The sequence below is a fragment of the Pyxicephalus adspersus genome, chromosome 6, assembly GCF_032062135.1.
Source record: "Pyxicephalus adspersus chromosome 6, UCB_Pads_2.0, whole genome shotgun sequence".
Taxonomy (NCBI): Eukaryota; Metazoa; Chordata; class Amphibia; order Anura; family Pyxicephalidae; genus Pyxicephalus; species Pyxicephalus adspersus.
In genome coordinates, this window is record NC_092863.1 from 10,634,004 (window position 1) to 10,647,638 (window position 13,635).

Here is a 13,635-nt window from a genome sequence, read left to right on the forward strand (position 1 = left end):
TTCGGGCATAGTCCTCTACAGGCTTCTAAAATCCTGCAAAAGCCTAGCAAAGTGATTCCATTTTTCTTCTGCTTGTAAAAACCACTTGTTAATATTTACAAATGCATACACGAGCATTTGCAAGTGGCACCAATTTAAGTCTATGGAGGTTGCAGGGGCCACAAACTGTTCTTGAACATAGCTGCACAACAATGTGCAGGGATACTACAGCCTCCTACAACTTTATTCATTTTTGAGTGGTAAAATATAACTTTGCAAAAAAAAAATCTGAACATTATAAGGTGACAATTTAATGTCATAGGGTGACAACTTCACTTACTGTAATATGAGGGAGCAGTGTTGTCTCCATGGCTGTTCACTTCCGGTCGTCTTCCCCCTCAAAATCTCTAGAACTGTAAAACGAGTTTAAGATAACCAAAAGTTTGTAGACACTTGACCTTTGCAGTAAAAACTATAGTGGCATTCACTTTCCCTGAAAGGTTTTTGTCAATATTTTTTATTTGTATGGTGTAAGAATAAAAGTATCCTTCACTGGAAGCATATGAATTCAAATGGTAATATAAAGTATGACAAATACCTTTCCAAATAAAAATAAAGATGCCAATCCAGGTATTCTAGCAAAGAAGAAATGAAAGCAATTGTTATTGTAAATGTCTAGGAAATTATAATTCCTGTGTCTCATAAAATGAATTTTGTGTGGCAGTTTAAATGTTTGGATCTCAAAGTAAGGAGCGCTCCCATTACAGGTTAGATCATTTTTTTACTGCAGTTTATAGAAAGAGTGAAACTTACAATATATTTAGTGTTATCAGCAGGTTCCTCCCCCACAAAAAAGCTCCACTTCCCACACTGATATTCATAAAAACATAAGACAATATTTACTTTGGATGCCTTCCTTCAATAAAGAACTGTTAATGGAAACAGGCCTGTCATAAATAAATATTCTGTCATTTAAAGACAGACTAGAGTAGCATGCACATGTCAGAAATCTTCCGATTCCCTGGGTCGCTATAGAATGTAAAGCAAAATGTATACCATCATATAACTTTATCTAATGTGAAAATTGAGGAAATCAGATTCAACTTTTATATTTATATTTTTGTAAGCTTTGTCTAAGCATCAATAAATATCCACACACTACACATGTCCAGGACTGAAATCCAAAGAAATATTTTACATACTGCAAGAAAGTTAAAAAGAGAAAGAACAACATTGGTCAAATAAAGAATGATCACGTATTTGTAAGGCTTTGTAAAGTCCCTGTGTCTGATGCTGGGACAGCTGTCAAATAAATGTAACATAAGCTACTCCACTTGAAACCCAGAACATTTTGTCATCGATGCCTGCCCTGTTTTAAGATCATCAGTGGAAGCTATGTTGTATAAGTGAGCCTATATCATGAATAATACAAATGCAGAAAAAATGGTCTGGTCTGATATGACATGCTGGAGTTTGGGCAGGGAGGTGTTTTTTTTTTTTTTTTGGAGAAGAAGATTGGAGAAGGGCAGGGGATGCTGGGGTGGATATGGGGAGGGGTTGAGGTAGTACACCCCTGTCTAGCTGAACAATACAACCTCAGTTTTCGAACGTTAGGAAAATTGTAAGATGAAAAGTGATTTTTAATACCGGGCAGGATCCCCAAGTTTGTGGGAAGGGGATTGTGACGCTTTTTGTCTTCTGTAACCAACTAATCCACTCTTTTAGGTTTCTCCATTTCCTATATTGATTCAGTTTTGTTTGGTGAATTCAGTTTTGTGTCTAGGGATGGACCTGGCTGCTGTGAGGAAATTACACAAAATATCTTTTTTGATGAACTGGAACAGGAATTCATAGATGGTACAGCAAGGGGGAGTTTGAGACTGATACTTGGGTGACAATATAATAAATAGAGAGGATAGCACTCAAAAACTGATGTACCATGGAGTATTCCCACCATATAGTACCTTTATGGGTCCAAGGTGTCTTCAGCATTTGTCTTCAAAAGTGAGAATTCTCTGTGGGAACATGATACCACCAAGTGGGGATTTTGTTTTTTTTTTCTGTGATTTCAAGGTTAGTGTTAAATTCTGTGAAAGAATAAATGATATTTCCTAGTCCAACAGATCTGTGGATGATCTGAGTGAAGTCAAGTGAAGTGACAAATAGATGGACTTTCCAATCTTCAAATTTTCAAAGGGTGTGGGTGATAAAGGTGGAGGTTGTTGGTTAGAATATTGGACAAGCTGGCAGATTCCACGATAAAAATTGCTTTCCACCAATAGTCGAAGGTAAATTAGAGTTAACAAATAGATGGGTCATAGAGCCTGGTCCTATGTTTCATGAAAGCATTGGGTAAAAAAAAGGTAAGTTATTGGAGCATTTCACGTACAATCTATCTAAAATGATTAAAAGTCGAAGGGGACCAGGGCTTTTTCAGTGGCCATCCATCTGTCTACCTTCTTGATCTGAAACCAGTTTAGCATCCCAGTGAGTATGGAGACTATTTATGTTGACCTGAGTTTTAAATAAATACCCTAAATATATTCTGGACTGAAACAAAGTTAAAAGAGTGATAGAGTTCACTTGAATCAAAGCACAGGAGGTGGGAAAGTATGTCTACTTTTTGGATATTATTTCATGCAAACCAGGAGAGGAGTTTTTTTGTTGTAGTTTGTGAAGTCATATATTATGTTTTGTACCAGAGGTGAAAAGTTCAGTCAGAAGAAGTTTTTCAAGTTTGGACAAGATGTATTACTCCTGAGCATACTCAGAAAGGAAGTTTTAATTAGATCTCGCTCACTTGAGAAGATGGGAGGGAAATATTAAGTACTTCCGATTTAGAAAGATTTACTTTGAAGTTGCTGTGTAAACTAAAATTTTCAAATTCTTAGAGAATGCATGGGATATAGAAAAAGGCAAAGCAGAGGAGTGTCTATATCATTTATGGTGTTGTTTACCAATGTGGACAACTTAGCATTTCTGAAAATAGAGTGAAATTATTAATTAAAAAATATAAAAAGAAGGGATGACAAGGGGCATCCCTGTCAGCAGATTATGTATCATTACCTCAATGGATGCCATTGGGTTTGGGTATAGAGTCACATTTTTATATTAATGGGGTGAAGAGCAGTAAACATTATGGGCCTGATTTATAAAAGTGCTTCAAGACTGGAGAAGATAGACTATCATGGGAGAACCTGGAATGGATCTGGTCCAGGATTGAAAATATTCGCCAAATAATAGCAAATTATTTTTAAGAAATTATTTCCACATTTGGGAGTCATAATAAAGCTGTAGAATGTAGAATGACTGTGTTGGACCTCTGAGTACAAGAATTGATATCTGATTGATAAAAATTGTATATATTGTGTACTGTTACTAATAAAGGGGTAAAAGTGTTAACTAGAACAGAAGTAGAACAGTAACAACATCAATACCATGACAACCACAACACAATATTCAAACTCAGATCATGTTGTACTGGTATAGCAATCAGCTCTACCCATAAACATGAGGTAAGGGATAATCACAGAAAGTTGAGGATAGAAGTTCTTTCTAGAATACTGACATTGCCCACTGCCTAGGTTGGCATCAGGGCACAATAAGAGTATTCAAGAAAGTTTTTACAGCATAGGTTGTATGTTTTTGGTAGACCATCATATACAGGCCAATATAAGTCTTGAAGACCAACCAAGTGGAGGTGGTTCTAAGTGTCCTCAATTACAATAAATCAATGGTAGAATGATCATAGACCAATAGTAGTTCTTTGTGGATATGTCTCAGGATATGTCTCAGTTACATCTGCTCTGACAGGAGGCTATTTATTACAAAGAAAATATAATTAGGCACCTTATAGCTCTTCTCTGTTTACTCGTGTTTACTTGTGTTTACTACAACATTCAATATAAGTCTAGTTTATTTCTTCTCAATCAGCAACAACTTGATTAAACTTAACTCTTTTATTCTGTGAATCTGCTTTTTTCTTGCTCCTTCTTAAATATTCCCAAGTCAGCATTGACATGAAGAAGCAAAAATCTCCCTTTGTCAAGATGACCATCTGCACAGAGACACAGTAAAGAACAAGGAATGGTAACTCGGTATTAGGGACAAATTAGCTGCCTATAACCAATACTGGTGACTAGTCCTTTACCATCTTCTAGCCTTCTTTTGAGCAGAGATTCCATGGTTTAGGTCCACACTGATCGTAGGTAATATTCTAGGTCTAGCAGTAAATCTGAAATTACATTTTTACGTCTGTCTGGAAATATTTAAAGTTTCATAATATTCCCCCCCCCCCCTCCCTCCAAGAACTAGTACCTGGTCTGGCATGACCAGAGCAATGCAAGCCTACATTAGCATGATAATTTTTGCCCCTGAAAACATTACCAGTTGGGAATAGCTATACATTACAGACATATAATCCACCCAATTGGATCAAATCCAGCAACCACGAATAGGCTTGGAAGGCCTTGGAGCCAGCTCATTCTGCACGCAAGTCCATTGCTTCTTTCATTTTATCAACAAATAATTCTTCGGTCGGAAGGAAGCGGTTCACTGGGCACAGAGGGAGCGTACATTCTGCCAAACCTTAATTAGAGCTCACAACTTCAGCTTTAACTGTCCGATAATTCCTGAGTCCCCTCCACCCTTTTACAAAGACCATTCATGAAATTCCTCCATGCACTCTGCACAGCTAGCTCCTTTGTAAGCACTGAAGCTATTGTTACAATAGTTTTGTACAGTGCATCAGATGAAGCAGAGGACCACTGAAATTTGCTACAAGAAACAGATTAAAAAGTAATTTATTTCACTCCTGTCATTGGCCAGACGGTCTTCTGTGGTTCTTAGTAAAAGTGACTGCGACATATAGAAAAATACTACAGGGTACTACGGTCCTATCCTGAAGGACTGGAAAAGTCTGCTGGTTGTGAAAGAAGTGATCTTTAAAACTAAGGAGGACTTTTGCACAGCTGCAATGTTTTCTTTATGAGATTAACAGTTCACGGATTGATTTTTTTAGTTGCCTGAGTTACTGTTCAAAGAGTATTTTCTACACTCAAAAAGTTAGGCAAAAAATGTAACAAACAAGTTACATATTAATGTTTGTTCTGGAAATTGAGCGTGTTCAAGTTCTGTTCTTATAAAACATATAACTGCCAGTTCCATAATAGGTACAAGTCTATAAAAGAAGCCATTTGATTTCATTTGGGAGTGTGAACGAGCTGATTCTGGCTCCGCTTGGGTCCCTGGCAGCGGACGGACCTCCCATACTCCTGGATAGAGAACGTTGGCTGTTCTCTATGTTATTGCCTTTCCATTTTTCCTCCAGCTTCGGAGAACTCTTAAAAGTTCTTCAACACCTGGACTGACAACAGACAATTATGGAATCTTTGTTTTATGGGATTCTACCTTCGAGACATGATTGATCATAATATTTACAGAAGTGTTCATGTCCGCCAAAATGAGTTATGAGATTGGCTGTGCAAGAAGTTATTCCATCACTTTGGCAGCTTATGGCTGTGATGTAGACAGCCTAGACTGAATATTTCTCTCTAGTTTTACTACTGCCCTTGACCCTAAGTAGCTATATAATCTGGTTTATTTATTAAAATTAGACCATATTCTGAGAGGTTTTGAAGGGAGCCTTTATATTTAGTTAAACATAATCTTTTTGATGTATCTTAAAGGGGACCTTGCAGTAGGTCTACTTATGGTACCTGTTCCAGTCCCGCTGAAAAAGTATATGCAAAAGGTACTAGTAATATACCAACTTTGCCCCTGTCCTCTGACCAAAATGCCTTGGTGAAAGTGATGTCAGTAAAATTTTGGGTGAACAGGTCACTACCAAATATTGTGAGATTGTCACTTTTTTTTTTTTTCATTTTACCTGTTGTGTCCAAATTTACCTATGACAATGAATAACAAGACAACAGGCAAATTGTTATGGCAAAGGGTGTAAATGACCTAACATTGTAAACTGAAGACTGGGAGCCGATGTCTTTAATCAAGCAAATTATTAAACCTAATTCTTAAAATCCAATAAAATATTTTATTTGGAAAAAATATATATATACATCTTTTTTTTCATAAGACTTGAAGTATAGTTTTGCTTTTCTTTTCAAAAGACATTCTTCAACCATTGAAAAATATTTGCTCACAGCAGAGCCGCATTTGGTATGGAGATGAGCTGCACCACAGGCAAAATGATGTGGATTCCAATCATATTGGATTTGAATAGCCCAAATATAACTTCCAATAGAAAACATTTCATGTGTACATCAGAATCCACACTTAACTGCCTCCTGCTAATCGTATTCAGAAGATGAAGTTTAAAATAAGTTCTGACATCTAAACCAGACATGGTGTGAGCATAAACATTTGTTTTCTATCTGTGAGCATGTGCTGGTAGCGGGAGGCCTATTAAACCAAAATGAACTATTGAGGACTCAGTGTTCTTTTCAATTACCCTCAAGCGGTATAGTTCTGTTCAAGAAGGAAACATTCACTCTGGCTATGGAACAAGGTCCAAAAAAGCCTATCTAAGCATAAGAGCAGATTTTTTTTTAAAAAAGGGATGTTTCACAAGCTGCAATATATACCCTACAGAGGAATCAAAATCAAGTTCCTGTATCCCTAAAAGATGAAGTATAATTGTCCAACCATAGTGCAAACACCAAGCTCAAACATTAAGTTAGGCAAGTGCGCCTACTAAACAAGCAACCAAATGGGGAAAAATAAAAGAATAACTGAAAAACTGTGCCAGGGATCAGGTCAAGGGTGGCCACACAACATGGCAGTGTTTCTCAACCAGGGTTCCTCTAGAGGTTGTCAGGGGTTCTTTGAGCAATGAGAAATTTGTGCTTCTCAGGTTAGTTTAAGTGACACAAATGGTCTTTTTGGCCATCAGTAAGGGTGGATAACTTTCCACTAGCCTTCGTGAACTGTGGATATATATTCATTATAGAAGGGGTTCCCTGAAGAGCAGAAAGTTATTTCAAGGGTTCCCCCATGGTAAAATGATCCAGAAGCACTGCAATAGGCAATCTCTGGGGAAAGGCCACCAGTAAATGTTTATTATATACCGTAATTTTTATGTATGTTTATTTTTTTAATTTAATGTTATATTTTTTGACACAATTGGTTTTGTAATTTAATTTGACCAAAAACCTTACTGGAAACTGGGATGTTTGTACTTAACTTCTCCAGAAACATTATCCGCTACTATTGTGATTGGCTCTTCCCAGAATTGTCCACTAAGCTTCAAGTCAAATTATAGTCATGCCTTGCATAATACAAACAGGTATTTATTTGGAGTAAAGCTCACTAATGTACCAATGTATCATCGTACTGAATACAGTTCACATTCCCATTCATATTACAAATGGAAAGATAAGGAAGGTGGGGTGTTATTTACATACTGGGACCTTGGACAGATCTTAGTTTTTGAATATTCAGTATTTGCACATGAATATTTAATGATTTAGATAAGGCATTTGATTTCATGCTGGTTCTGGACTGCACATCATAAAGTTGCAATGACTTTCGGGGGACTAGTCTCCACTAAGGGAACTGGCAAGAAGGGCACAGATTAAGATTAGGATTTCTTTCTAATGAAAAATCCCCAGGAAAAACAATAATTTATTTTTTGACCAGCCTTATGTTGGGCTTTAAAAAGTGTATTCATCATACCTGGTTTGCAAAGTACACTAGACTTTTAATAAGAAAGCCCCAAACTGGACTTTTTATAGCACTTGAATCTGATTAATTAAAACTCTTCAAGACTGTAGAAGATAGACTTTTTTTAGGAGAACTTTAGTGATTCAGATTAAAGTGACTAAGCCTCAGTTACATTTGTGATAGAGAAGAAAGGACTGTGTGAGTCAGTGTGCAGTCTGTATATTCGGATCTGTGGTTATTCAGGTCTGTACTATGTGAGTTTCTGGACAACTAAAAATTGCTTTAATGTTGAGTGAATGTTTATTGAGTCCCTCTCTGAATTCTGTAGGTAAAGATAGGAACAGTAGACTGCCTGGCTTTCCAGTGTTTATTAATTACACCATACCCCTGTCATATCAGCAGCTAGTATGTTTTTTATATAGTGATGCCTTTAGAAGAGCAGTATACAGAATGAAGTGTTCATGTCCAGCTAGATGTACACTGCCTGTGAGTCTCTGCTATCTCATCCATTGCAATTCAAGTGATTAACATACTTACGGGTGATTCAGGCATCTGTGATCATAATGTACAACATCTGTGGAATGTCGACAGGCAAGCTCACTGGGGTTTTCCTAAAGATAGAAGTACAGAACGTATAAAGACAAGCTAAAAATAATACATTTTTATATATAAATCTCTAGAGATCATATTAAAGGGGTAGCTGGAGTTGAAGAACCTGATAGTTTGCTATATGTAAGAAGGACTCCAGTAGAGAGATCTCTGTACTTGAGTCTATTCTCCTTGCATGATAGAAAATGATAAAACACTTAGAAATCATGCACAACCTGTGTGGGCTCCTCTCTCTGATACATTTAACACAAAATGGCTTTATTGTATGAGAAGGAGCCCAGGTGAGTTGTGAACTGTTTCTTAGCACAATAAAGCTTTATAGAGTGATTGAAGACTGGACTCAGCCTCCAACATTTTGCTGATGGAGCAGGGTTTGAGGATAAAATAAGCCTGGTGGAGCCTGGTACTGGGTAAAGCAGGGAGCCCTGCACTTGGTACTGAGAGGATCAGGTATATTAGGGCCCTTGAGATTGTGGTATGCTATCTGAATCTGCACACCTACTTCAGACAATGAACATTTTAGGGTGGACTAGTACAGGAATTTTGTCAGATCTTGTAGCAAGACATAAAACACAGGGGGACCTACCAGTCTCCATGTGCAAAATGGGAAGCCCAATACTGAGGGTACAAAATTATTATAAGATCAACATCACCTCTGGAGGCTGTGCCTGTACCTACCAACCTTATGCATTTCACTAAAGATTAGGATGACCACACAGTGAACTGAGGAATCAGTAAAGTTCATCAGGAATGGATGGACCAAATCTTGATATTTTGGCCCTGATTTATTAAAGTTCTCTAAGGCTGGAGAGAATACACTTTGATCAGTGAAGCTGGGTAATCCATCAAACCTCGAATGGATTTCCTAAAAGTCCTTAGCTGTTTGTTAGCAAATGCTTTCAATCCTGGACCAGATCCAGTCCAGGTTTGCTGGGATCACCCAGCTTCACTGATGAAATTATATTCGCTCCCGCCTTTGAGAACTTTAATAAATCAGGGCTTTGAGCCGAAGTTAACATGTAAAAAGTTTGGAGCACTGACTTTTAGGTCACCCAAAAGTGAGTGCAGATCACTTTTGCGTTTGAATTCTTTAATGTGAAAACAAGTTTAAAGAGATAGTGGAGTACATTTATAACATACATAAAGGAGTTTAAGTGTTCAAGTGAAAAAACTGGGAGATGCCTATTTGAGAAAGGGACAGTTGATGTTCCTTTCTGCAATTACTGTTCCTACCTGCTGGATTGCCGACCAGCTGTCAAATTTTGCTGAGCTGCACATGCACAGCACAACATGTATATGAACATGCACATGCACAACATATTTGTTTCCAGGGAGACCTGCCAATCTTAGCTTCCCTTGCCCATGCCGGGAATGAATGAACTGTTGTGTGCCTGGAAGAAGGGAGAAGATAATTGTGATACCTGTAACAGAACTGGGACAGGTGAGTATTACGGGTTTAGTTCCACTTTTACTTAGCAAAACTATCAACATTTGCTTAGTCTAGTAATTGTAATAAAAATTAACCAATCACATGAAAGAAAATGTAAACAAAAAATCTGGGTATGCTCCAGGGTTGGACTTGACTGGGTGAATGCTGGGATGACAGTATCTAAACCTGAGAATAAATATATATAATAATCTTCAGGTATTTAATTAACATTCTACTACCTAAAGTTGTGAGTGTAATGTTTTATTTGGACAAATCTTATGTCTGATAATTCACAACAGCAATAAGTATGAAATGTAAAAATAATACAATATGAGATCAGAGAACAGGATATACAATAAAAGAGTGTTATAGATTAATACAGACCACAGAAACAGAGACATGTGTAAATCTATTGGGGCGCGCACACAGGGAAGCGTTAAAGCGCCTTTAAAACACATGCCATGCAGCAATTTTAGTTCTGTAAATCTGGAAACAATAATTCTGAATAATTGAAAGTGTCTAGAAACAGCAATTTAATTAGTTTTAGTGCTGCACCAGCATTTCCACTGGCCCTAGAATGTATGAATGCGAAGGGTCCCTGATCTATATACATTTTTACTATCAAACACATTAATTTATAATAACTTTGTATTTAAAGGTATACTTTTTTTTATAGTTTTTGAATAAGAGCACCATGCACCTCTACAGAAAAAATGACTAATAATGATCTATATTAAAGCATTATCTATAGCTGCAGTGCTCAACCCAGAAATTTTTTTAAGCCGGGTGGGAAGAAATTTTAGGTGGGTGGCAGGCCCTGTATTGTGACCAAACTCTTTGGTAACCACCCAAAAACAGCCGGGTGGGTGCTGAAAAGTGCCGGGTGGTGCGCCCAGCTAAAAGTGCCTGGGGAGAACCCTGAGCTGCAGATGAGACAAGAAAATGTAAGGTTAGACTTGTGCTCCTTAAAAATCCCTAAAAAAAGGCTACAGGAGATCACAATACCAGCAGAGATGATGCCACTGTGATTTTTCCTGTAATCCAGAAGCTTCCAGCTATTCCAGCCCAGACGCAGACAAACCAGCATAAAATGACTGGCGCCTAATACCGTTTTTAAATTTCGTGTGGCTCAATAATCTAAAACAATCACCAGTTCTAATGCAGTTAAATAAAGAAATCCCCTTTAATAAAGCACTGAAAATTTGTTCTAAAAATGAAGCATTTACAATGGAAACACAAAGTAGTTTAAGAATTTAAACAGTATGCATTTTTCTTGCTTGAAATGTGTGTAATAAAGTAAATAATTATGATGTTTTATAAACTTGGACATGGGTAGGCATTTGTGATTTGGAAAGTCTGCAAAGGAAGAAAGAAAAAGCTATTTTTTAATAACAATAGTGATGTGCCAGTCTTAGATGAGCCAGAGGAGTATTTTTTGTATTTTTCTTCTTATTTGGATAACGTTTTTTAAACAGAATTCAGAAAGTATTATAAGTCTGATTAACCACAGCAATCTAGGAACAATTGGAACCACTTGTAAAGTCCAAACCTTAGCAATTTGTGCAACATACTAGTTTATTTTTCATTTAAAGGAGGACAACAGAGTTTTTTTTAATTAAACCATTAAAAAAACAAGGTAATGGGTAATGAAACAAAATATATTGTATATAACCTTTACCCAATATCTTGTCCCAACGTAGGGAATCTCCAGATGATATGTAAAATCTCCCATATGCAGGTGAAAACAGCCCCTTAGTAGTGTAACATATGTAAAAATAGACACCCCCTTCTCAAATAAACTCATTTTACATTACTTGTAATAACATTCTGGAACTAAAAATCTTTCTATAAAGTGAGGGCACATTGCCTATTACACGTGGAAGGGGAAACCCGTTACTTGTTTCTGGGGCAAACTTCCTTCGGGTAAGAGATAATTTTCTGATATATAATTTTGATGACAATAGATTACATGATCTAGGAAAGATCATAAAAGCAGCTGAGTGTAGTTTTGTAGGAAGATGTTCCCAGAACACATTTTGTTCTGCACTGTTCTTGCACTTTGTCATCTGGATGTTATTCAGAATCATTCTGTATTGTACCTGCAGTGTTTGTATTTATATTCAATATACTGTATTATTATTAGTCTGTTACACCCATGTTCCCTGAGGGTAATAAATGTCCTCTTTTCATTCCAGCTGATCCTCAATAAAACCTCCTGAATGCACCCACTCCAATCACACTGTGGGTTACATTCATCATATGTACACCAGTAGCAGAAAAGGAGCTCATCAAATAATGCAAATAGGTAATTAAGGGCATTGAGCTATTAAAAAAATGTCCAATCTGTAAATACATATAAAAGACTAAAATTCTGTACCCAGCTCTATGATAAATACAGATCAATTTTTTTTTCCCCAAAAGGCACAGCGTTACGATATATAATAAATGAGGATAATCAGGAATATTCTATACCAACGTAGAAAAAGAAAGAATCATTTTACCCATGATGAAAATAGGACTAGGTAACTATTTAACATCTTTGATGCTTTTATATCTGGAATGCCTAACAAATCAGGAAATCTAAAGGCCTCCACTAAATTATACCCAGTAGCCCCCCTCCAAAAAAATGCTGTAAAACCCCACTCTCCCTCTCAGCAATTGGTAAACCTTTCCAAGAGAAGAATCTTATCAAGGAGTCCAATTTTCCCCCCAAAATATATTTTGAAAACCAAAATGGAGAATGTTATAAGTTTAGAGTTTAGGTATAAGGACCATTTTAAGAACAGGATAATACCCTGGCCCACTAACAATAAGGGTGATTCGCGTTTTAAGGAATCCCTTAATAGTTGCCTCTATTTTAAAGACATATAATCCAAAATATTGAAAAAAAAACTCACTCCTGAGTATTTAAATGTAGAAACATAAAGGAGTTTATTTATAAAACAGGGAATTTGACAGTTCCATGTGTTTCAATGGCAGTAATTGATTCCCACCAGAGAATGTATAAATGAATGTCAGATTCCCTGTTTCATACCTAGAAGGAAGGAGAATGAAATAAGTGAGAAGGTAATTTATGGGGTCTATAGGCAAGTGAAGTGACATTTCATATGAAGTCCGGCAAAATTTCTAAAAGTAGAAACTATCTGTAACTGATTTAAAGATGCATCCATATCCCTAAGACAAATAAACATATCATCAACATACATAGAAATCGGGTCCTCTGACAAAACATATTTTATTCCAGTAACAGTTACACCACTAATGCCGGATGGGTACACCTTGGGAATAAAAAAATTGAGGATGTTGACCAAGATCAAATAAAGGATCTGTTCTGATCAGTGACAGGAAAGAAATGGAAGTGGCTCAGCATGCCTGTTAGGAAGGATGACCAGATAGTGACGCTCTGTAAGGGGCCATCCTACGCTAATTCTTCCGGTATGGCCAAGTTGGAGAGAGGCATGGGACCCACCCTGAGAAACAGCTCCAGGACATAAACGTGTCCCGCTGGTAATGACTGGTAAACCCATGGTCTTACCACTAAGCATCAGAGGAGCTGTCATCCTCCAGGAGTAGCAACCCAGAGTTACCTTAAGTCAAAGAGAGTTTGGGAAGCTAACAGTATTTAACATATTTGACAGTCATGTCAATTTATGCTGTGGCTAATGCTGCTCACGTGGGTTTCGTTGTGTGTCACTTTTTGATGGTGGGTGCTCTGGCCTTTTGGTTGAGTGCTCTCCCTTAGCAGGAGGTATTCTTTGGGAGAGCTCCTAGCTTCCTATCTGGTGGCCAGGTTTTTTTGTCATCCCAGAGAGAACAGGTTCTGCCTGGTTGCTGCTAGGCAGGCATAGTTATGTCTGCCTGGCTTTGGCTGGGTGGGCATAGTACCTAGCCCCTCTCTGGAGCATTATGCCATTATGGGTTGGGGAAATTAGGTGGCCCTT

General features: G+C 37.3%; 1 long non-coding RNA gene across 1 annotated transcript in view; it reads right to left on the reverse strand.

The window, feature by feature from the left end:
- Positions 1-328: 328 nt before the first annotated feature.
- Positions 329-13,635, reverse strand: part of LOC140332648 (uncharacterized) — a 24,736-nt gene continuing 11,429 nt past the window's right edge. The window contains exons 2-3 of the long non-coding RNA XR_011921221.1: positions 8,194-8,267; positions 329-392 (exon numbers count right to left, since the gene is read on the reverse strand). This is a non-coding gene — a long non-coding RNA (uncharacterized lncRNA). The remainder of the gene's footprint in view (positions 393-8,193; positions 8,268-13,635) is intronic.